At 37.2% G+C, this 23,445-nt stretch overlaps 1 long non-coding RNA gene across 2 annotated transcripts in view; it reads right to left on the bottom strand.

Moving 5' to 3' along the window:
- Positions 1 to 355: 355 nt before the first annotated feature.
- LOC140637834 (uncharacterized) overlaps positions 356 to 23,445 on the bottom strand; it is a 325,342-nt gene continuing 302,252 nt past the window's right edge. Inside the window, exon 6 of one of the 2 annotated variants that reach the window (XR_012034893.1) lies at positions 356 to 447. This is a non-coding gene — a long non-coding RNA (uncharacterized lncRNA). The remainder of the gene's footprint in view (positions 448 to 23,445) is intronic. The other variant, XR_012034894.1, reaches the window with a different exon arrangement.

Genomic DNA, 23,445 nt, shown 5'->3' with positions numbered 1-23,445 from the left:
ATTTACTCTGACCAGGCTTGAACTGACCCAGGGGGCAAAGAGTCATTTGTTCAGTTGGCCTTTACTGCAAGAAGAAGAACATTTTGACCATATTTCTGCCAGTCTTTTTATTCTCTAGTCTGACCCTGTTTCTGGACTCTTAGCTAAGGAAAAGCAAGTGGATAAAGTTGTTACTTACTCTTTCCCCATTGTTTCCCTCCAATAAATGCAATGAAATCTTATTATTCCTAGAAAAATATCTTTACCGACTGCATCACAAAGGTTTGAAAGAGATGTCCATGCTAATACAATAATAAAAATACTAAATTAACTAATATTGACAATGAAAATACTAGATCAATTCATCTCTTCTTCCCTCTTTACTTGCCTTGTCTCTCCTTCTTCCTTTGCCTTCTTTTTCCATTTTCCTTTCCTTCTCTTTACTATTCTCTTCTTTCCCTCTTCCTCCTAATAAAGGCACATTACACGATTTGAGTTAAAACTCATCATCATCATCATCATCATCATCGTCATCATAAATTGATTCAACATCATTAAGTACAATCATGTGGCATTATCATCATCATTATCTCGGGCGGCTGGAGATGCCGAAGCATGTTCCTCCCTTCCTCTCTTTCTTTCCCACAGCTTCCAAGATAAGAGGATCTTTATTCTCACCGTTCACTTTTCTGTTTCTGAATACAAGAGAAAAAGTTATTTTCTCTTTTCTTCTCCTTGTCCCCCAATGGTATATATACTGCCAATGCAATTTCTGTCATTTCTTCTATTTGTTTTACCAGCAATTATTTACAGCTCCTCAACTGAAAATAAATTGGCAAAGAGGGCTGGCTCTGGACAGCATTTTACATTTCACTCAAAGTTGTAAAGATGTGGAAATGACTTCCTGTGAAGTGCCAGTGGACTAGATTGTCCTATTAACTATTTAAGTGAGCATGCAAGATGATTACTTCAAAGCTTCATCTACTGCAATTATGTCTAAGTATGCCTTCCCCGAGAAGATCCTGGATGTGATGTTGATGGGTCATTTCCAAGTTAAAATCATGCCTCTCTTTCCATGCTAAAATAAGATGTCAACCAGTCACAGCTCTCTGAAGGAGAGGGCGTGTGCACACAGTCATCTTATCACAAGGTTACAGCTCAAGTCAAGAGATCTTCTCTTAGATAAATAACTTAGTGTTGCTTCAAACATCATTTTATTTCCTAATTGGTAGTGCATACTTCTTTGCTGGATAAATGGAATGGACTAGGTATGGCATCATCCTTAATTAATTGGTGTGCTAGCTACTTAAGAGGGCATACACCACTTGTGTTATTAAACAGTGTCATGTCAGATTTAATGGATGTCATTATGGGGGTTCCTCAGGGATCAATCCTTGGACCATTGTTATTTATGATCTTTATAAATGAGCTGACAAGGCAGTGTTCTGACTGTAGTGTGCATCTTTATGCTGATGATACAATCCTGGGTGGGAGTGCTCAGTCACTGAGTGAACTCTGAAGCAGCTCTGTTCAGGGACTCCTTAGGTGGAAACTGAATTGTTTTCAACAAGGCAAGGAAATGCTGGGGCATTCTGTGTGGAAATTTTCCAAGACTCTGTGCATACAAAGATAAAAGTTAAATGTTCAAGTATCTCTGTGTTCAGAATGATTTTAGAGAAAGTGCTGTTATTGGCTATTATTGACAAATACATTTACATTTAAATCATCACAAGTAAATTGTATTCAGAGAGAGAGAGAGAGAGAGAGAGAGCAGAATATTTTGATTCTGAAAATTTAGGTAAGTTTCTGCTATGGAAATAATGGGTAGGCAAGAGACCTAACTGGTTTTAGCGTAGGTCCTTTCTTCCTCCTAAGGTGCTTCCAGACTCCCCAGTCTGCATTAGATAAGCTTCCTACAGATTCTTTTCTTTATCTTAATTTTAAAGATTTATTTATTTATTTGAGAGAGAAAGTGTGGAGGGGCAGAGAGAACCTTAGCAGACTCCGTGCTGAGCGCGGTGCCTGATGTGGGGCTCGATCTCACCACCCTAAGATCATGACCTGAGCTGAAACCAAGAGTGGAAAGTTTAATTGACTGCACCACCCAGGGACCCCAGCTTCCTACAAATCTTATTTGCACTTTGCTCACTTTTCCTCTTTTCACTAGATTTCACCTTTGTGAGGGCAGGACCGTGTCTTTAGTTCTGCAGCCTCAGAGTCTAGTCTGGCATATGGTACACCTTAGATTAAGAAAATGTTTATCAGATGAATATATCAGTCTGTGTTTCATTCAGGAAAAGAGAGAGAGAAAGAGAGACTGAAAGGTATTATGAAGACAAAGGAGTTTATTATAACAAGTGGAACAACATGAATGTGGGGTGTGAAGTTCTAGAACTTGCACCTGCATGTGGAGGACTATAGAAACAGTCACTCAGGACTTTCACCTGAAGCGCTGCAGCAGATGGAGGTGTGGGAGCTCAAAGAGAAGTTTGAGAAGCTGCAAAAATCATGGGACAAACAGGAGCTTCTAAAGGACTCTGAGAAGCCGCCATGTTTGGCCACCTGGACCATGAATGTTGAGCTCCTGGCAGAGACCAAGAAACTACTGCATCTGATAGACACAATCTTCTGAGAATAACTCCTCCTCTCTGCCTTCTCACTGTCACTTTAACTGGGGGCCATACAGAAAAGAGTATTACAGAGTATTATGGGGAGTGTAAGCTGAGGGAAGAAGGGACCATAGTCACAGAGGGAAGAGAGAGGGGAGGAGTGATGCAAAGTAGACAGGTAATAATCTCAAGAGCCAAAGAAAGTTCAAGCATCCCAACACATAAGAATGCTCATTCAGCATTCTTATGCTTATGAATTCTGCTTAATTCATAAGCATTACTCCCAGTAAAAGAAGACTTTGTCTCAGGACACTCTTTGGGTAGAAGTTCAATCAAGACAAGAGAAAAAGAACCTGAGAACTTGTCTGTGTTGTCTTTAAAGTTTGGCTGCGAGATAATAAAAGAAACATGAGGAAAGGAATAAAAAAGAGTAATCTCTGCTAATAAATGTTTCTATTCTGATAGACTAGGAAAATTAACACAGTAAACAGAATGTAGCTTTTTTTATTGAAAATGATTGAGGACACAGGGTCAAACATGATTTACGATTTAATAACTAAGTACCAGAAGAATAATGCCAACTTTCTCTCTTCTGGGGGCACCACAGACATCGCTGTCATTGAATCTGCCAAAAATGGTCTTGCCTGTCCTGGCTTGGCAGAGAGTGATTACACTGTCATAAATTCAGAACCATCCCATATGGACTCCCCTTCCAATCACTTCATTAATGTCACACTCTGCCTTCACAGAAACCACAAATAACTGTACTATAAGCAAATGGTGCTTGATTGTTATGGTTAGACACAATATGAGTAAAACTACTGAAATTTTGTATTCAGGCAATGTGCCATCATTCCTCTCTGGTAGTAAAATGGTAAGAACAGATTTGATGCTATGACATCAATAAGACAAAACCCAAGAGGTAAAATAAAAAGGAATGATCTCTTTTCTCCTTTTATTTTTACATGTCCAAATATATTCTTTTTAAAATCTTTTTCTGAAGATTTGTACTAGATATAATTCTGCAGGAGCATTCTCAACAAAGTTCCATAGTGAGAAAAATCAGAAAATTAGCAATGTTTTGTACCTAAAGAAGACAGAACTATTTTGCAGGTAGAAATTATGGTCATATGTCCATAGTTAGGGTTCACTTATTTACTTAGTGAATATTTACCAAGAAGTATGTAGTATATATATATATATAGCACCATATTAAATCCTATGGGGGATATAAAAATAAATCTAAAATAAGCTCTATCCATGAATACTTGTGTAGTGTGGGTGGGAATATAAACTGGCGCAGCCACTGTCAGAAACAGTGTGGAGGTTCCTCAAAAAAGTCAAAAATAGAACTACCTTATGATCCAGCAATACTGGGAATTTACCCAAAGAACCCAAAAATATTAATTCAAAGGGATACATGCACCCCTATATTTATAGCAGCATTATTTAAATAACCAAGATATAGAAGTGGCCCATGTCCATCGAGTGATGAATGGACAAAGAAGATGGTAAGATTAATACAATGGTATTATTCAGCCATAGAAAGAATGAAATCTTGCAGTGAGAAAGATAGAGAGAGAGAGAGAGAGAGAGAGAGAGAGAAGGAAAACACACAGAGGAGAAGGTCATGTGAAGATGAAGAGGGAGATTGGAGTTATGCACTTATGAGTGAAAAAATGCCTAGAGCCACAGAATTTGAAAGAAGCAAGGCAGGATTCTCTTTTAGAGACTCCAGAGGGAATGCGATTCAGCTAACACCTTGATTTTGGACTTCTGGCCTTCAGGTCTATGAAAGAATGAATTTCTGTTGTTGTAAGCTCCTGGCTTTGGGGTAATTTGTTAGAGAAGCCCTAGGAAACTAATAATAGATGCCAAGTTTTCAATGAACCTTATCTTGATCACCCTTTTAAAAATGTCTCCTCATCTCCCCCACTGCCCCTCGTACTTCTGGTTTTGTTTAACCTGCTCTATTTTTATAGCACATATCACTTTCTAGAATACTGTAAGTTTACTTTTTCCAAAATACATAGTTTATTATCCATTTCTCACTAGAATATAAAATCCACAAAGGCAAGGATTCTTGTATTTTTTTTTCACTAATTTATCTTACTGTCTAAAATAATGCTTGGCACATGTTAGATGCACAAGAAATATTTGGGTTTTTAAAAAAGATTTTATTTATTTATTCATGAGAGAGAGAGAGAGACTGAGGCAGAGACACAGGCAGAGGGAGAAGCAGGCTCCATGCAGGGAGACTGTTGTGGGACTTGATCCTGGGACTCTAGGATCATGCCCTGAGCCAAAGGCAGGCACTTAACTGCTGAGCCACCCAGGGATCCCAAGAAATATTTGTTAATGAGAGCAGTCACAAATGTGAGAAAGCACATGGGACATTTGATGAGCAATGGGTTCCAGAGTCTGGAGTTCACCAATGGATCCTTGCAATACAAATCTGGAAAATCTGCATTACAGGAGATAATGATTTCAAACTTCACTTGTGAACCAGCAGTGCTTGGCTTTGTGTAAGGACATTGTGTGATCAGAGCTATGCCTTGTGACACACACCTGAGGACTCCTTCCTTGTTGAGGAAGTCATCTAATGAAAAACTCCTGGCTTCTCATCGCTCCTTAACTTGTTTTTCCCAAAGGAGGAGATGGAGCTTATTTCATGATGAGTTAGATAAAGGAATAAACTACATTAGCTCAGGCCACACTCGTCCTCTTTCCTTGCTTTTGAGAGGCTTCTTGCAGGATGCACATACTTTGTTCTCCCATGCCATTACTTTTACGAGGGCCACGTTCCTGCACGGAGAGGCCTGCGATGTTCAGTGCTGCTTGTGATACTGTAGCTGACCTAAGAGTGGTAAGAACAGCAATGAAACCTGCAATAATGTCATGTATGCTTTCTACCCATTATACTATCCTCTTGCCAGTAAAGTTATCAACATGGGCAAAGTTCCTTTGTCCTTTGATATCGGAGAATGTGAGGTGAATTTCCCCCAATCCATGATTTTCCTATTATATTTTGACATAGCATACAGAATCAAAAGCCAGCCATAAAAACAAAAGATGTGTTGAGAAGATGGAAATGAAATATCACTTTTAAAATTGAGAATTAAGAATGTTTTGAAAGTGTAGTTAAGGTCATCAAACATGTTGGTCTTCCTGAAAACAAGTCAAAAATGGTTGTTTTTCAAGAGCCTGGATGGAAAATACCTCAGCCCAAGTCTAAGTTGTATATTTTACTAGCTCTTTTAATCTGGCCATTTTGCACCTCTGGGCCTCAGTTTCTTCACATATAACTTAATGGAAACTTTTTTGCTCATAAGACAGTTCTGAGTATTAAATGACTTGTTTTATGGAAACCTCCATACCTCCATGAGAAGAGACTTCTTATAGAATACCACTCTTGGCTTCTCTCCCACTCTCATCCATACCCAGGAAGGAGGAATAAGTTTAAAGAGAAGCCCCAGTGGGTAGATGCCACGACTGGGAAGGAACCTGATCTAATTAGAAGGTAAAATACTAGCAAATCTATTGTGGCCACACATATATTCAGCTTTCAGCAGTAGCAAAACTTAATTTTTCTTCTATCTTATTGATTTTTCTATTTCTTTTTCATATGGTTCCAAAATTGGGTATAGAAGAGGTACATTATTAATAGCCTCCCTCAAAACTCCAACATCCTCTACAAATGCAAATTAATGCAATTATCATGCAGTATCTTTGAGCATTGCTTGCAAATGAGTACCACGTGTATTTATTTTTGCCTACTTTCTCTGCCAGAAGCACAGAAATATCTTTATCTTAGAGATCAAATCTTCTACAGCAATAGCAAATCAAGAAAGGTCAGAGAAAGAAAGAAACGAGATTACTCAGTAAGTGATGTAGATTTGTTGTGCTTTGTAATTACGCAGTCCTTCACTGTACACTTCCTTAAAAATAAAAGTCTTCCTGTTCATGGTTTTGGGGTGTGTGTGTGTGTGTGTGTATGTGTGTGTGTGTGTTTATGGTTTTCATCAAAAGAACTGCTCTTTCTTATCTTCAGAAAAGAAATGATCAAAGAGAAGTTTGTTCCTCTATGTTGCCCCTGTTCCCCTCAACTCCTCTCACTCCTCCGTTGAGGTCATTATCCCCACACCCAGAGAAAAGGAAGGAACTGGCCTTTTGTTTTCTTCTTCAGTTTCAAGTGGCTGGAAGACATTGCCTCTTGAGCTTAATCACTAAGTAGCATAATATCCTCCAAGCATGGGTTATATGGTTATTTAAGAGAAAACTGTAGTTGTTTTAATATGGTTATTGTAGCCATACATTTTGTTTTTATGAGTTTTTATATAGCACTATTACTTGTGTGGTAATCTTAAGGATATTGTTATAATTTGTTTTATGTGTTAAGTATTATAGAGGCCTTGCTAGCACTGCTATAGTTAAAGGTCTGCAAGCATCTCATTTGACTCATATTCTCTGACTTAAACCATTTGTTGTTACCAGGGGCTCCATACACAGCTTCTGCTCACTCATTTAAGCCACTGGAAATTTTTGCCTTTTCCTCAAAAGTATATCATCTCCAATCTCCTTCAAACGACGCCAATGAGAAATGGCCCATATTCTACACACTTTTCTACACATGCTAAGCTCTGTGGCCCTCTGTTTAGGCAGACAGAAGTCATCGAAGTGATATTTCACTTCTTTTGATTCCTGCGTGCCAGCAGAGTGTGTTTGTGACCCAATCCTTTTTTATGTCTCCCTAATTTTTTCAGCTGTAACAGTAGTGCTTAGTTTATCTCTTTTATGTTTAAGAAATCACAGATCTCAGATTTTGTCATTATTCATATGCCTTCAACCTACCTTCTCTGTTTTTCCTAATTCACACAAAGAGAAGATGTTCCTCAGAGAAGGCCATTCTGGAGTTGTCATGACATCTTATTTCACTGGCAACACTGTTTCTAGGAAAGCAGTTGCCGTTATTTAAGCAAGAATAGCTACGTCTTATGCTGTGGGTTATAGCACAGGCGATAACATCTGACATTGTACAAGAATCACTGGGGACAACTACTGTATGCTTATAGCTCATTTTGTTTTCTTAGGAATTGCTCTGTGCTCATTAGGTGTGTTTGTTCTGTTCTGAGAGTTTTTTTGGCTTGGGCTACCATACAGAAAGGGACATACTGAACATTTACCCATAGATATACATGAATTACATACAGATGGCATCTAATCACCTCACTGTGTGTTATTTTCGCTTTAAACCTCATCATATCCACAGTTAGGTAACAAAGAGAAGAAATAAAATTACACTGTAAATATCATGGTCACTTAGTCTCAAATGACTAGTCCATTTCTTTAATGACATTAAAAAGGCATCAAGAGAACATCCAGTTTGAGTCAAGATACAGAAAGTCACAAGCTACAAACTTTCCCACCCTAACAATGAGCCAGTTAAACTACAAAATCATAGATTTTTAAAGCCATATGAGAGCTGAAGAAACAAAAATAAACTAAATTCCAGAAAGTGATGAATTTTCTGGAAGAGAACTACGGCTGCTTTCAGCGCTGTTAGAGTAGCAGAGGAGCTGGGAAGGGTAAACCAGCCAAGCTTTTAACAAACTTGTGGTGACCACATGTGAGCTGGTGTGATGGATTAGAATCACTAACACCACAGAGGGAGTCTGCATCTACTTGCCAGCTCTTTCCATGACACATTACCAAACACACAGGTATAATATGCCCATGGCTGGGGCCCAGCAAGAACTCTGAGAGAGAGTTCACACTGTGGTTTGTAGGACCTTCCACTAGAGTAAGTCGATGGCCAGGCTGTGGAGGAGGGCAATGGGAAATCCCTCTGGGTACACTCGGAGCCTTCACTGATTGTAGTCACTGGCTGTGAAAGATTTGAGAAAGAACCGGAGGACTAAGAAAATAAAATAAAATTCTTCCTAGACACTTGGAGCCTTGGCCCAGTGCAATGCAGAGGTCTCCCAAAGGTTAGTGCAGGAAAGCAGAGTGGAAAAAGTACTACTGAGCTACAGAAAGCCAAGAGTGGAAGTGAAAGGAAAAAAGGACTTAGCAGTGACTAACAAAACAAACAGCTGTGTGTACAGGAGAGAGAAATCACCCACAATTTGGAAAGCTAGCAAAAAGGACTCTGAAGCAAGAAGAAATCTCTGGAGTTCCTTAAACATTTGAGGCTGGTGTTGACGTACAACAACCTAAAGCTGCAACAAAGCCCAAGCCCAGTTCAATTAACTGATTAGATTGATGCCACTGGACACTAGCAGCAGATGACAGAAGGGAAGATGGCTTTTTTTAATCTCTGGTATTCTTTTGACACACACTGTGTGGCATATAATTCAAAGTCTAAGACATGAAGAATCAACAAAATATCACCTACAATTAAGAGAAGATGAAATAGATGTGGACCCAGGATTGGCAAATATATTGGAAATATAAGGCAGGGATTTCAAATCCTAGGTTCTTATATTTAAATATGTTAAAGAACCTTGAGGGAAGTGGACAACATGCATAAACAGCTGTGGAATTTGAGCAAAAGAACACACACATACACACACACAAGAAAGAACCAAATAGAAATATAAAATGTTATCAGATGAACAATATATTCAGTGGGTTTAACATAAGACTAGAAATAGCAATGGAAAGAATCACTGAACTTGAATACACAGCAGTAGGAATTATTCAAATCAGAATATAAAGGGAAAATATAGGGGAAGCCTGGGTGGCTCAGCAGTTGTGCGCCTGCCTTCGGCTCAGGTCATGATCCTGGAATCCCAGAATCGAGTCCCATGTTGGGCTCCCTGCATGGAGCCTGCTTCTCCCTCTGCCTATGTCTCTGCCTCTCTCTCTGTGTCTCTCATGATTAAGTAAATAAAATATTTTTTGAAAAGGAAAAATATAAATAAAATGCAGAAGTGAGTGTCCAAGATCTGTGAGACATTATAAAAATACAAAATGGTCCAATATATGAAGAATTGGAATCTAAGATGGAAAGGAAAGAGAAAGTGGAGCAGAATATTTGACTGATAAAGAAATGACTGAGAATTTTCCAAAACTGATTAAAGGTATCAACCTAGGATCCAAAAAGCACGTGAACACCAAGCCAGGACAAATTTAAAGAAAACCACAGTTAGTTAGGGACTTTGTCATCAAAATTCTGAAAATCCAAGACAAAGAGAAAGCAAAAACTTTAGTCAAAGATTAAAGATACATTATATACTGAGACACAACAAGAAGAGTGATGGCTGACTTAACATCAGAAACAGTAACACTGGGACAAAGCTAAGCAACACAAGAAAAGAGCAGAAAGAAAAAACATCATAAAATTACACAAACAGCAAAAGAAATCCAGCCACTATGAAGTGAAATTGAAGGTTTTTTTTTTTTTTTTTAATATTTAGAAATATGCTTAGAGAATTCCCAGAACAACTGCCCTACATGGAATGTTAAAGAAGTGCTTCAGGATGAAGGAAATTGATGACAGAAGAAAGACCTGATCATCAGGAAAAACCAAAAGCATTAGGAAGAGTAAATATATGGGCAAATTATAAGACTATTGGCCAGTTCAAGTAAAAGTATTAACAATGGGCACATAAGAAAAATAAATGACAAGAGGGGAAAACAGTGGTAAGGAGAGGAAAAAGGAAAGTATGGATACAAAGTTCTTACCTTGTTTGTGAAATAAGAAAGTACTATTTGAAGGTACTCTGTGATAAGGGAAGGTGAATATTCAAATCTCTAGAGAAATCACTAAAAATAATACATATACAGCAAAAATATATAGAGGAGACAAAAGGAATGCTAAAAAATATAGTTGATTTACTACATAATTGTCAAAATGCATCAACCTGAATCTTTGAGGTCTCTGCATTTTGTTGTTTGTGAATTAGCTCTCAATAATTAATTAATTAAAAAGCTGCATAACAGCTCCTTGAAGAAACACTTAACTGCTTTATACAGGCAGATCCCAAAGTCTTGGACTAGAAAGACAGAATAGAAGACTGAAGAGGGTGTTGGTTCCTCGCTGCTCTCCTCTTCCCAGCCCCCACCCAGAGAATAGAGCACACTACTTGACATCAACCTTTTACCTCTAGAGACAAAGGATGGAATAAAAATAGTAGAACTACTTTTCTCTGAAACAAAACAGAACAAGTCTAATCAATTAGTGCTGATTGTGAGTGAAGGGACATAAGCTCGACACACAGAAGCAACCTCATTAAATTTTTGCTTAAACTTTTGTACTAATCTACATTTTAAAAGGTAGTTAATTGAAAATAATGGTATTTGGGGTTTTGTTTTCTTTTGTTGTTGTTTTTTTTTTTATTATTTCATGTTAATCCCATCTTAAATATATAGTACCTTGAAGTCAGACACAAAAGCAAGACAAAGCTTGTTAATCACAGGTGGATACCAAGGGAATGGTTTCCTTAGCAATGCTACCCTTATGTATTGAGCCCCTGGTTCAAACTTATGACAGTAGCCACACAGAGACGGCATGCTAAATTGCCTAGATTATTACACGGTGACTACATGGAGGATTTTACTAATTTGTAATGGAAATGTTTCACACCACAGAGTTCTTTCTTTGAAAGAATTTATCCAGCACTGTTGAGCCATGCATGTCTCATACTACACATATGTAAATACATATATATTTATGCATATATATATTTATGTATAAATGATTAATAACATAACATCTGGCATTTTGAGGAATTGAAATTGTTGGAATGTTCTACATCGTTTTTCAACGATGACAGTAGCAAATCTTCTGACAGAGATTGAAGAAAGAGTAATGATGTAGGTGTTTATTTTGGAAGATATTTTCTAGGGAGAGGGTTTTAAGCAAAGATATATTACTCGAATCCTAGAGCTGAAAGGAATTAGGGGTCATCTGGTTCATCCTCCATGCCCAAACTAGAACTCTCTCTTCTACTTTGACTGATGACCAACCTGTCTCTGCTTGAATTCTTTCAGTGACAGGGAAGTTTCTACTTTGGAAGTCAGCCCAATGGGATTCCTCTCCCGAGAAAAATGAATGTAGAGTTGCAGATACTGACTGTATTTAGTCTGTTCTTATAAGCTCTGTAGCTGAAAGGTCACACAGAGTCAAATTTGGAGATGCAAATAAAGTTGGGGGAAGGAGAACTGAAATAGCAAAACAGGAGATGAATGAACAGAGAATAGTAAGCAGAGAGAAAGAGAGACAAGAAATCAGGCCATCTTAGCCCATGTCATCCTGTTTACTCATCCAAGTGTTTTCCATTTTTCTGCGCTTGCGTTTATGTATTTCAAAATGTGTGCCATTTGGAGTGACAGCCCTCTAGAAAATATAAAACCGAACGAAACAAACAGTGAGAAGTATCTGAGATAGTGATTATGGTGATACATATTTTCTGATTACTGAACACCAACCTTGGGGGGCTCTTTTTGGCAAGCAGAAAGATATTTGGGTTCTCAGGAGATGGAGCCTTAGCAAAAAGAGCCCAGGGAAAGTAGGAATTGGGACAGTTTGCCAAGACCCCTGCAAGATGGCACCCATTTTTGCCAATATAAAGTATTCCATGTCAAAACAATTATCTCTTAAGCTAAAAGTAACAATTATTCTACTCTTTAAGTGACCAGTGGCTTGAAAAAAATTTTTTTTCTACAAAATCATGAGAAGAGGACCAGTGGGGGCACTTGGATCGCTCAGTTGGTTAAACATCTGCCTTTGGCTCAGGTCGTGATCTCAGGGTCCTGGGATCAAGCCCCATGTGGGGCTCCCTGCTCAGCAGGGAGTCTGCTTCTCTCTCTCCCTCTGCCCTCACCCCTGCCCTGCTCGTGTTCTCGTTCTCAAATAAATCAATAAAATAAAAAAGAAGAAGAAGAAGAAGAAGACCAATGGAGATTGTTAACAATAGGAGTTGGTCAAATATCTTTAGCAGCCTGGTCTTGAACGAGTACAATGAAAACAAACTTGAAAAACATATGGTTCTTACTTTTGATCAAGAAAATGCATTCACTTCCATTATTATAACTTCAGGTAAATTCACTGTTTTATTATGCAAACATTGTGCCTTAGTCTGAAAGGTGACTCCCTCCCCCATCTTCTTCTTCTTCCTTGTTACTCACTCTTGACAGTTTCAGGGTACTTCTTCCTATGGTTTTACTCTCTTTATACACTCACTCCTCTCCATAGTATATATACATCCTCACAATTATAGGCATTTTTTTTTCAGGTTTCAGCTCTAGGAGAGAAGTTTATCTCAAAAGTTCCCTACTGCTGACTTAGAAATCCAATTCCATCATATCTATGGATAAGAGTGCCTCTGAGTATTATTAAATGATGTGGAATAGATGGATAAGCTTCAGATATTTACCGGAAAATCAAGAGTATAATTCTTTCTCCAAGAAAAGAAACTTAGCAATTACATTTTAAAAAGTTTTGTTAATCCCTGTAGAGTGCCAAAAAATAGAGAAGTATAAAAAATGTCTGAAACATGCTGAATCTACCCCAGGTCTAGCCACATATCAAACCCATTTAGGGAATAGGATTATTTATTGTCTTTCCACATTTAAAAAGAAATTTTTAGAAAGAAAGAAAGAAAGAAAGAAAGAAAGAAAGAAAGAAAGAAAGAAAGAAAGAAAGAAAGAAGCTGAGCAAACAATTCTGTTCTTAAAGGTTTGAAAAGCCTTTTAATATCCTTTTAATTTAAATAAATGTCTTACTCTACAAAGAACACCATTCTTATGAAATTTCCATGGCACATAAATTGGCACAAACTTTTGATAAAGAATTTAGTAGTATGTGTCAATGTTTAAATGTATAATAACCACCAATATTCTTCCTTGAAATATACCCTGAAATGATAATTGGACAAATGCATACATATATCTATGTATTTACACATATATGTGTGCATGTTTGTAACAATGCTCGCTTAAACAATTTTATAATAGACAATCTGAAAACATCCTAAATATCATTCATAAGGAATATAATACAGTACAGATAGCATATCTAATCAACAGAGTACTGTTCAGCAATTAAAATAAAATAAACATTTTTAAGGCAAAGAAACAGGTTCTTAATAAATTTCCATGTGAGAATAGCAGTTATAGAACAATCTATATAGCATGTAAAATTGTGTGTGTGTACACAAATGCATTCTGTCTGCATAAAGATAGACATAAAAAAAAGAGGCTTATAGAAATATTAACATTACTCAACTCTCCCTGGAGAGATTGTAGGTGATTTTTAATTTCTTAAAAAAAATTTATTAACTAATTATGATGGGTATTCATAGTTTTACAGTAGGAAAACACTACAGCATTCTTGTTTTTAAGCAAATATAGACTGTGTCTGGATGCAGTGCAGCAAAACAGGTGGAGTCTTCTGTGTCATGATGAAGAAATTCCACATAACTTATTTTTCATGTGAACAGGCCACACTTTCATAACAATGCTTTTGATAAAATTAATTGTATTAAGTGTGCAACTGTGCTTATTAACCCAAGTGTGTTTTAGCCACTTTCGTACAAACAAGTAATATATACCTAGGACACCTGATTTGGTAGAGAACAATCTATACCTGGGTAAAAGATAAAGATATAGGGTCTCTCTGAATTTTTCTCTGAAAATATGTATTAAAGCAAAGGGAGCAGTTTTTTTTAGAACTTAAGTTATCATGAATTGAATTTTGAATCATCATTTTGCTAAACTTGCTTTATTTAAGTAAAAATATAACACTTTGGACATTTTTTATTCATCAATTCCATTTTAAAGTGGTTATCTAATAAACTGCATTTTACCATCTTATCAAGTCATTCAAAACTAGATTTGATATTCTGAAAGAAATATTAAGACAGGCTGACAAGCTTATACATTGCACACTGAGTGAGATTATTTGATAGTAGGAGTAAATAGGAAAAGCCAGGATTTGGCTAATGTCATATCAGTAAAATTTGTTATAAGGTATTTGTTATGTGGATATGGAATCCAAAAAGCAAATTAACATAAGGCTTTAATTTTTGCACTACGACTTAGTGGTTTAAAACAACAACCCTTATTTTCTTATAACTGTGTGGGCCAGGAATTCAGGTAGGACTCCCCTGGGCAATTCTTTGCTTCCACATAGTATTAGCATGAGGTTAGCATCAGTTGGTTGCTGGGGAAAAAATATCCAACATGGCTTCTCTACAAGTCCAGTGCCTTGGAATGGATGGAAAACAGAGATACCTACTTCTCTCTGTCTCTGTCTCTTTTTCTCATGTAGTTCTTTATATGTGACCAGCTTAGGCTTTTTAATATATGTCTGAATGTCACGTATGATCCAGCAGATCTGATAGCATATGAAGTGTCTGTGGCAGATAGCAATGAGATACTAAGCCTTTGGCCTTCCTGTAGGTAAATCACAGTTCACAAATATAGGATTTTGGAGAAAAGTTATGCTCTGCACAAACTTATTCTCCTTTAATAAATAGCTTCTGATTTCCTACTGAGATGTAGTAGAAACTCAATACTTGGCCATGGGACACCAAGTTACAGTGCAATGTGAGATCCCCATTATGAACTCAGTGTTGTCTCACCCAACCAGCTATTTGGGCAAGTACCTTAAGTAGAGGTGTTTTATGTAAGATTGAGCTTAAACAAATCTCAAAAGCACAATAAAGTTACATGAATAAATGTCTCAGATTTTCACAGTCCCTACCTACTGCATTGTGTTTTCTCTTTCAACCCAGGGCTATGACTCCAGGAAGAGTTTCCAATAACCAAATGACAAAAGAAGAAAAATTCAGGCCCGGTTTACAGATGGTTCTCCATGATATGCTGACACTACTTTAATGTGGATGACCACAACAATGTAGTCCCACTCAAGGATCTGAAGGAGAGTCATGAAAGAAAATCCACCAGTCAGCAGAACTTTAAGTAGTGTACCTGGGTGTTAATTTTTCTTGCAAGAAGTGATGGCAAGAGGTATGAATCTACATTGATTCACATGTAATGGCTGAGAAGTCAGAAACTGAAAGGAAATACAATTGGAAGATGAGTGGCAAGAAAGCTTTTGATAGGAGGGAACGATATGAGCACAGATTTCTCTGATTGGTCACAGAACATAAAGATATTTATATTCCATGTAAAGGCTTACCAAAAGGCAACCTTAGCAACGGAAAGTCTTAGTATGCAAATAAACACAATAACCTGTTTGAATACCAATCACACACCTTCCCCATTCACCCCTGTTCTTGCCTAATAGGATTGTGAACAAAGCGCCCATGGTGGCAAGGATAGAGGCCACAAATAGGCTCAGAAACACAAATGTCTACTTATCAAGGCCAATCTGGCTAAAGCCACTGCCAAGTGTCTATCTGGCCAACGTCAGAGGCCAACACTAAGACTCCATATGGCCACATTCCCCACACGGTAGAGATCCTCAAGCTATTTACCAAGTGTCAGGCAGATTACATTCGACCACTTACTTCCATCATACCATGGACAAAACTTCTTTCTCCCTGGAACGGATACTCTGGATATATTTGCCTTCCCTGCCTGCAGTGTTTCTGCAAAAACCACCACTGTGGACTTACAGAATGCTTCATTCACCATCTGGGTATTCCACCCAGCATTGCTTCTCAACAGGGAACTCATTTTACAGCAAATGAAGTGTGGCAATGGACTCATGTTCATGGATTCACTGGTCTTGCCATGTTTCCCATCACCCGGAGGCAGCTAACCTGACAGAATGATGAACTGGCCACTTGAATAATTAGTTACAGCACCAAATGGATGACAATAGCTTGCAGAGCGAGGGTAATGTTCTCCAGGACATGGTCTACACTCTGCATCAGTAACCAAACTATGAATTTCCCTCATATCTAAGATCACATGTCTGAGAATCAAAGAATAGAAATGGGAGTAACTTTTTCCACTATTGGTCTTAATTATCCATTAATGAAATGTACACTTCCTATTCTTGCAATTTACAGCTCTGCTTGGTTTGGAAGTCTTAGTTCCCAAGAATGATGTTTCCACCAGGGGACACAACAATGGTTCCTTTAAACTGGAAACTGTTAATGAATCAAAAGCAAAAAGGGTGTTATTATACTGGATTTGGTGATAAGTTCTGACTATTAAACAGGAAATTGAATGGAGCCATGGAGATAGAGTATGTCTGAAAGCAGAACATCTTGGGCATCTGTAAGCATTCCAGTGTCTTATGATAAAAACAAATGTAAAACTTCAATAACGGGTAGGACAATAGGTAAGAGCACTAATGTCAGAGACTATTCAGAAGTGAAGTTTCTGAGTCACCCAATAGGCAAGGAACCATAACCAGTTATGGTGCTTGCCAAGGTCAAAGGAAATACGGAGTGGAAAAGAAAGGTTATAAATACCATGAATGAGGACTTTAACAGTTATGAGTAGTTCCTCTTTGTTTTGAATGAGTATTTTAAAATATATAGTAATTTCTTCTTTTACATTCTTTTGTTTCTTTGTCCATCCCACTTGCATCTATAGTTTACTGCTAATCCTTCTTTTAATGTAAAATACAATTTTTGGTCTTAAGTAATGTTGGACAAGATACCATGATAGTGAATAAGACATTCCAACAATCAATGGATGATGGTGGCAACGGCAGGATTGTGGGCAGCAAAGGCAAATCCATATTCAGAAGTTTTAATTCAAGCTGCCTCAAGTGCTATGCTTTCCATGATGGAAGAAAACTAATTAAACAACTTGCACCAAGCAGGCTAATCCCTCCTGAGATTGGGGCTATGTCGAAGTGTTAGTATTGTTAGCCTTTGATATTGGCCAAAGTTACTCTCTGAACAGGGAGCAGCTTACATTAGCAGTAGTGTGAGAAAGTCTCTGTGTATAGCCCTATGCCAAGTAGATTATAACTTCGCTTTAACTAACCTGAGATTACAGAAAATTTTCAGATGTATAGTGAAAGCATTTCAGCCCTGAAAAGAATATGTTCCTTTTTCCACTTTCCTGTCCACTTAAATGATACTGATCTGCAGTCCTCTGAGATATAGATTGATTCAAGTTTTTAATTATTTCATACATATGTTACAGCTGTGATTCTGGCAGATGCAAATAGAATGGCATTCCACTGACAAGCAAATAATTCTTATAAATGAATACTGATTATATGTGCTTTCCAGTTTATCAAACACAATGGGTCATTTTGCCCTATTAAGTATAGTACATGAAATAAACATAAGAGATTATTATAAGTCTCAATAAATTTCACGTCCCTTAGACCACTGCAACAAATTTCCACTCTCGATTCTTCAGCTGACTACTACTAACTCTCTGTGAACCTCAGCAAGTCATTTATGCTTTACAAGTTTTGATTCTCCATCTGTAAAATGGGCTAATTAAATAGACTTTGAGACATTCAGATGAAAGGAATGATGTAAGCACAAAATAATCTACTCATCACTAAGAAGACAAGACTATCATCTCATGAAAGTGAGTGGTACTAGAAAAACTATGGTCAAAGGGGACAGAAACACTTAAGGAGATTCTTATAATCACAAAAAGCTAATTTGACTAACTTATTCATTAAGACAGGAATGTATTTTATTCCATATATTATCTCCTCTGCAAGATAGCGATACTATCTTTGCAATTCTTTAATGATAGTAGTGTCTCAAAAGAGTAATTCACTATGATTTATAGTTCTCATGAGAATTTTAAAGGCATTACTCAATAATTTTTTTTAAATCTTTAAAACACTCCCCACAAAGCAAACATATTTATTTATTTTGTTCCTATATTTTATTATTTTGAGATTAGCTATAGATAAAAATATGCATCTAGTTCTTTTAGGCTGTAATTCTATTTACTTTTTGAATTTATCAAATTGAAGTACGACAGAGATTTTCTACATAAGATTTAAACTCTAGTCTTGCCATTGGTAAATAGGACCAATGAGGCTATAATCTCAAAATCATAGATCCTGAGTGAACTTTATCCAATTTTGATATTACTTTAAGGCATTCTTTGCAAGTAATTTCCAAGTTTTTTTTTTCAAGCTGTACACCAGAATTGGGTTCTGATTTTAGGATTGCTTGGAACAAATTATGAAAATGGTCATATAAATACCTAACTACAATAAAATAATCAAGGCCCTCTGTATAATATTTTCTCAGAAATATATTTAAGTTCTTTTGAGTACTTTTTAAAAAGATTTATTTATTTATTTGAGAGAGAGAGAGAAAGAGAGAAAGGATGGGGGGAGGGGCAAAAGAAGAAGGAGAGAGAATCCAAGCACAGAGCCTATTGACCACAAAGCCTGAAGCAGGGCTCAAGATCACAACCCTGAGACCTGGACCCTGAGATCACGACTGAGCTCAAACCAAGAGTCAGATGCTTAACCCACTGCGTCACACAGGTGCCCCTCTTTTGAGTACTTTTTAAGGCTATCTCTTACTCTGTATCATTTGCCAACTAAAAATAAAATATAAAATATACTGAGAGAGGGAGAGAAAGAAAAAAAAGAAAAAGAAAATGTCTTCAGGGAATGCATAATTTTTTTCTATACTTCTAAACCCCTAAAGCAGTTGATTCATTTGTCCCATCTGCAATAATTTGAACACATTCCAGGAGTTCTAAATTTAAGTAAAATGTTTATGTATAAACACTACATTCTCATTGTCATCAATTTATTTTCTATAGACTTACCACAATAAGGTTTATATGTAATTGACAGTGACATAATTTTCAAACACTTCCAAACTTAGAGCCACAAAGAGGTAGTAACTCAGGGGGAAAAAAACAGATGTGAAAAGTAGGCATCTGCGGGGTTGGTTTTCAGGGGTAGCTCTTTGGCATCCTGCTCCAGTGAAGGGAAGTATCTAATTAATGCAGTCTTCGATTTTTAAAACTAAGTGATTAGATACATAATTGCTCTAAGTCTCTTACCCAAAGTGTAAATTACCAATAAGTTCCCTTTACAACTCCAGAGAAGAACTTGATTCTCAAATGTATATGGGCACAATTTTAAAATGTTATGGATCAATGCACAAAGGAGTAATAAATCAAGCAAAATTTAAAGTGAAATAGATATTTTTATACCTCTCCTGGATATCTTGTGAATATCTGGTATAATTATGCCTCCTATAGATACAACCATGTGGCATGCTGGGCTTCCCTGGCTGTTGTGAAAGAACTTGATACATGACCTTTTCCCTGTGGCTAGGGAGAAAGGTGGAGAATATTCAAAACCACAAAGTTCAGGGATATAGCTAGCTTCAGAATGAACTGAGTGAACAATGACATATGAGTTCAATGTGAAAACCTTCAAAAGTAGGGATTTAAGGACAAAGAAAATTCTTGCTAAGTTATGAGGCAGCCCTGGATGACTGAATTAAAAAAAGATCCAAGAGTTGGCTGGAGATTTATGACCAGGGTCTAACTCCCTGAGAAGGAGAATAGCAAAAGTCTAGTAAATTGCCTGGGAAGGTTTCCCAGGGGACTAGAATGAAAATCAGAAATAGGGCCAGAGCATGGACATATGGAGTGAAAGATGAAGTTTGATGATCACTTTGGTGTTCTGCATAAGTTTTCCTATTCAGTTCTCACAATATTGGGGAGTGGGGGGGAGCAGTAGTAACCTTACAAAGCTGAATATTAGCTACTTATACAGCTAGTAAGAGACAGAGTCTGCACTGGAACCCCAATATTCCTGTCTTCACATCCCATGACCTTGACCTTTATAAACATCTTTAATATATCAATTTTAATTTAATCTTTATATTAATTCTGATAGGCATATATTTTTAATCACCATTTTGCAGATGAGAAAACTGAAATGATGAGATCTGTCCCAAGTTCCATGAGTAGTAAACAGTAAAAAAGACAATCATCCTGAATACTAAAAAGGAAAGTAACAGAATACACAACACATGTTGTTGGGATTAAAGTTCCTAATAAGGTACTGTACTTTATTCTCAGTGATGCAAACATTGGTTAGGGAAGAGACTTCAGACATGAAGCAGATAAAGACTGGCAGGTGTCCATACAAAGACATTTAAAAATTTATCTTAATCCAGAAAAAAAGACTACAACTTATTAAACTGTCTTTACTAGAAGTCAAAAGATTAGCAATTCAAGGTATACAGAGGAGCTGGCAATTCTTGGCAGGAGCTGCCTGTGAGAGTGATCAATATTCCAGGTATGAGGTCTGGGGCTACACCCAATCGAGAGGTTTCTATCAGCCACAGAAATGCCATGGACGAATGGACAGATAGGAGTGGAAGCCAGAAAACAGAGCCAGAAATTGAAAGTCAGGAAGATAGCCAATCCATGAGTGAAACCAGAATTTCTAATCAGAAATGAGGCTAGAGAATATGTGAAAGTTGCCATATGAGAGTGCTCTAAGAGCACTGGACATATAAAATGGCATTTCCCCTCCTGACAGCCTAAAGGTTATGCAATCACTGTGTTCTAAATATTGAGTTATTATGCTATACTTTACAAGGAACTCATACAATTTAACAAATGTATCCTGATTGTATTCTAGCTGCTGCACGAACAGTGAAGAACAAGACAAAGGGCCAGACCTCAGAAGGCTTATTATACTTTGCTATAGAAGACAGATAATAGACAAAATAAGCATATAAAACATTGTTCAGTGGTAGTTAGTGCCAAGAGCAATGCTTGAGAATATTGGGATAGGAATCTTAGAGCCTTAGAGAGAAGAATGTCAAGGAGAATGTCTCTGACGTAGGGACATTTGAGCATAGACAGGAATGAAATGTAAAAAACTAGACCGAGAATATCAATGGGAAGAGAACAAAAGGAAAAAACCCATGAAAAAGAAATAAATTTCATGTTTGAGCAAAACAGAATGAGCAAAGCAGTAGTAATAGATTATGTAAGGCCATATAGTTAAGGAGGCTGATCTAAGTTTAAGCAAGAAAGTGACAACTTCAATTAACATTTTGAAAAGGTCAACAGTGACAATAGTAACTACCTAGCTCAGTAGCTTAGGTACAAGAAAGAGGATGGCAGCTTGGACAAAGGTAGTTGTACTTGTTCAGTGGAGGTCTTTAGATGCAGTTTATCTGTTGAAGGTAAGGGGAAGAGAACTGGCTCAATTGACACTTGGGTATGAAGGAAAGAGAGGAGTCAAGAACAACTTTCTAGGTGTTTTAGCCTAAGCAACTGAATAAGTAGAGGTATCACTTATTAAATGGGGAAGGCTGGGAAAGGAGCAGGTGTCAGATGTTGGTAGTGAGAGGCAATGGGAGTGGGTAGGGAGTGGTAAACAAGGCACATCTGATCAAGAACTCAGTATTGGAAGTGTTCAGTTTGAGAGGACCATTAGGCATCCAAGCAGAGATATTAAGTTGCAGCTATAGACACACTCTGGAGCTCAGAGGACAGGTCCAGTCAAAAACTTTACACTAAGAGTCATCAATGTACACATAGCATTTAAAGCCATGCACTGGAGAAGAACCATTTAGAAAGAAAGCACCCTCACTGGAACAAAACAGAGTCCTGAAAGTTTGGGCTAGATGCCTCATCATGGTCATCTACCTAGAAGAAGAGGGTGCCAGAGTGGAACCAAGATAACTCCAAGTTCACCATCTCATCCTATACTTTCCAAAACCCTGTAATATATCAATGCTGATTTAATAATCTTCATAGCAACCTTGTGCATTGAGTATTTTGTGACCACATATGTGAGAAAATACTTTTCAAAATGATACACAACTAGTAAATTACAAAACACCTACAGGCTCAGAAGATGAACTAGATGCACCCAATTCTGGCTCCCCTCCTCGCTGTGTATGTAACCTTGGGCAAGTTAACAAAACTTTCTATGCTTCAGCTTCTTTATCTGTAGAGATAATAATAGTACCTCCCTTATAGATTGTTGTAATGGTTAAAGTTGAAAGACTTTGAAGAGTTCCCAGCACACGGCGAGAGTTTATAAGGGTACAAGCTAGGATTTTATCAAGGTCAAAGGCAGCATGGTAGAATGGTTAAGAGTGAGTGTTATTATCAGATTGCCTAACAATACACGCTGGCTCTCTATTTATTGATTATTGGACATTATACGAGTTAATGTACCTGAGTGTTAGTTTCTTCATTTACATACTGGGCATCGGGAAACACACACCTCACAGGATCACTGTGATGATCCAATCCATTAATGCACCCTCTAGCATTTAGAATAATGTATAGCACATAATAAATGCTCAATGAATTTTAAGTATGGATATCCACTCTACATCCATTCAAACATCCAGTGTACCCCAACTGCATTCTGGGCATCAGAAAATAAGTATTATGAAAAACATAACTAGCACACTTACAAGAGCTCGAATTTCACAAAACTCACCCTTTGGATACTTTTATGAATCAAATCTATAAATATTTAGAGGCTTACTTGACACTAATCACCATCAGTGCTTTCGTTACAAAGCAATAAACACCAAGAATTTTCATGAGAAGTATTGTGAGTAGGACAGATGCTTTTGTTCATAAATTGGGTGGTGACCTCAATCATTAATAAACAAATCATGGCCAGAGCAGCAAAGAATGTAAAGAGTAATTTGGTAAGGAAGCCAATAAATCTATTCAACACAAATAATCAAAACAAAGAATTTATTCTTAATCCTGCCATGCTAATGGCTTCTGTTAAAATGAAAATGATTAAATCAAATTTGGCTTTAATTTGTTGAGGCTAGATGCAGTTTTCCCCAATGTGATAAATTACTGTGCGAGCAAGTCAAATAACGTGAAATTTACTATGAGCCTGCTGTTGCATGAAAGTAAAATGAAACAAGAAACAATTCAAAAGTTATTTAGCATATAGTTCACTGAATTCAAGAAGGGA

This window comes from Canis lupus, chromosome 8, assembly GCF_048164855.1.
Source record: "Canis lupus baileyi chromosome 8, mCanLup2.hap1, whole genome shotgun sequence".
NCBI classification, from domain to species: Eukaryota; Metazoa; Chordata; class Mammalia; order Carnivora; family Canidae; genus Canis; species Canis lupus.
This window is presented reverse-complemented; position numbering and strand designations above follow the sequence as displayed.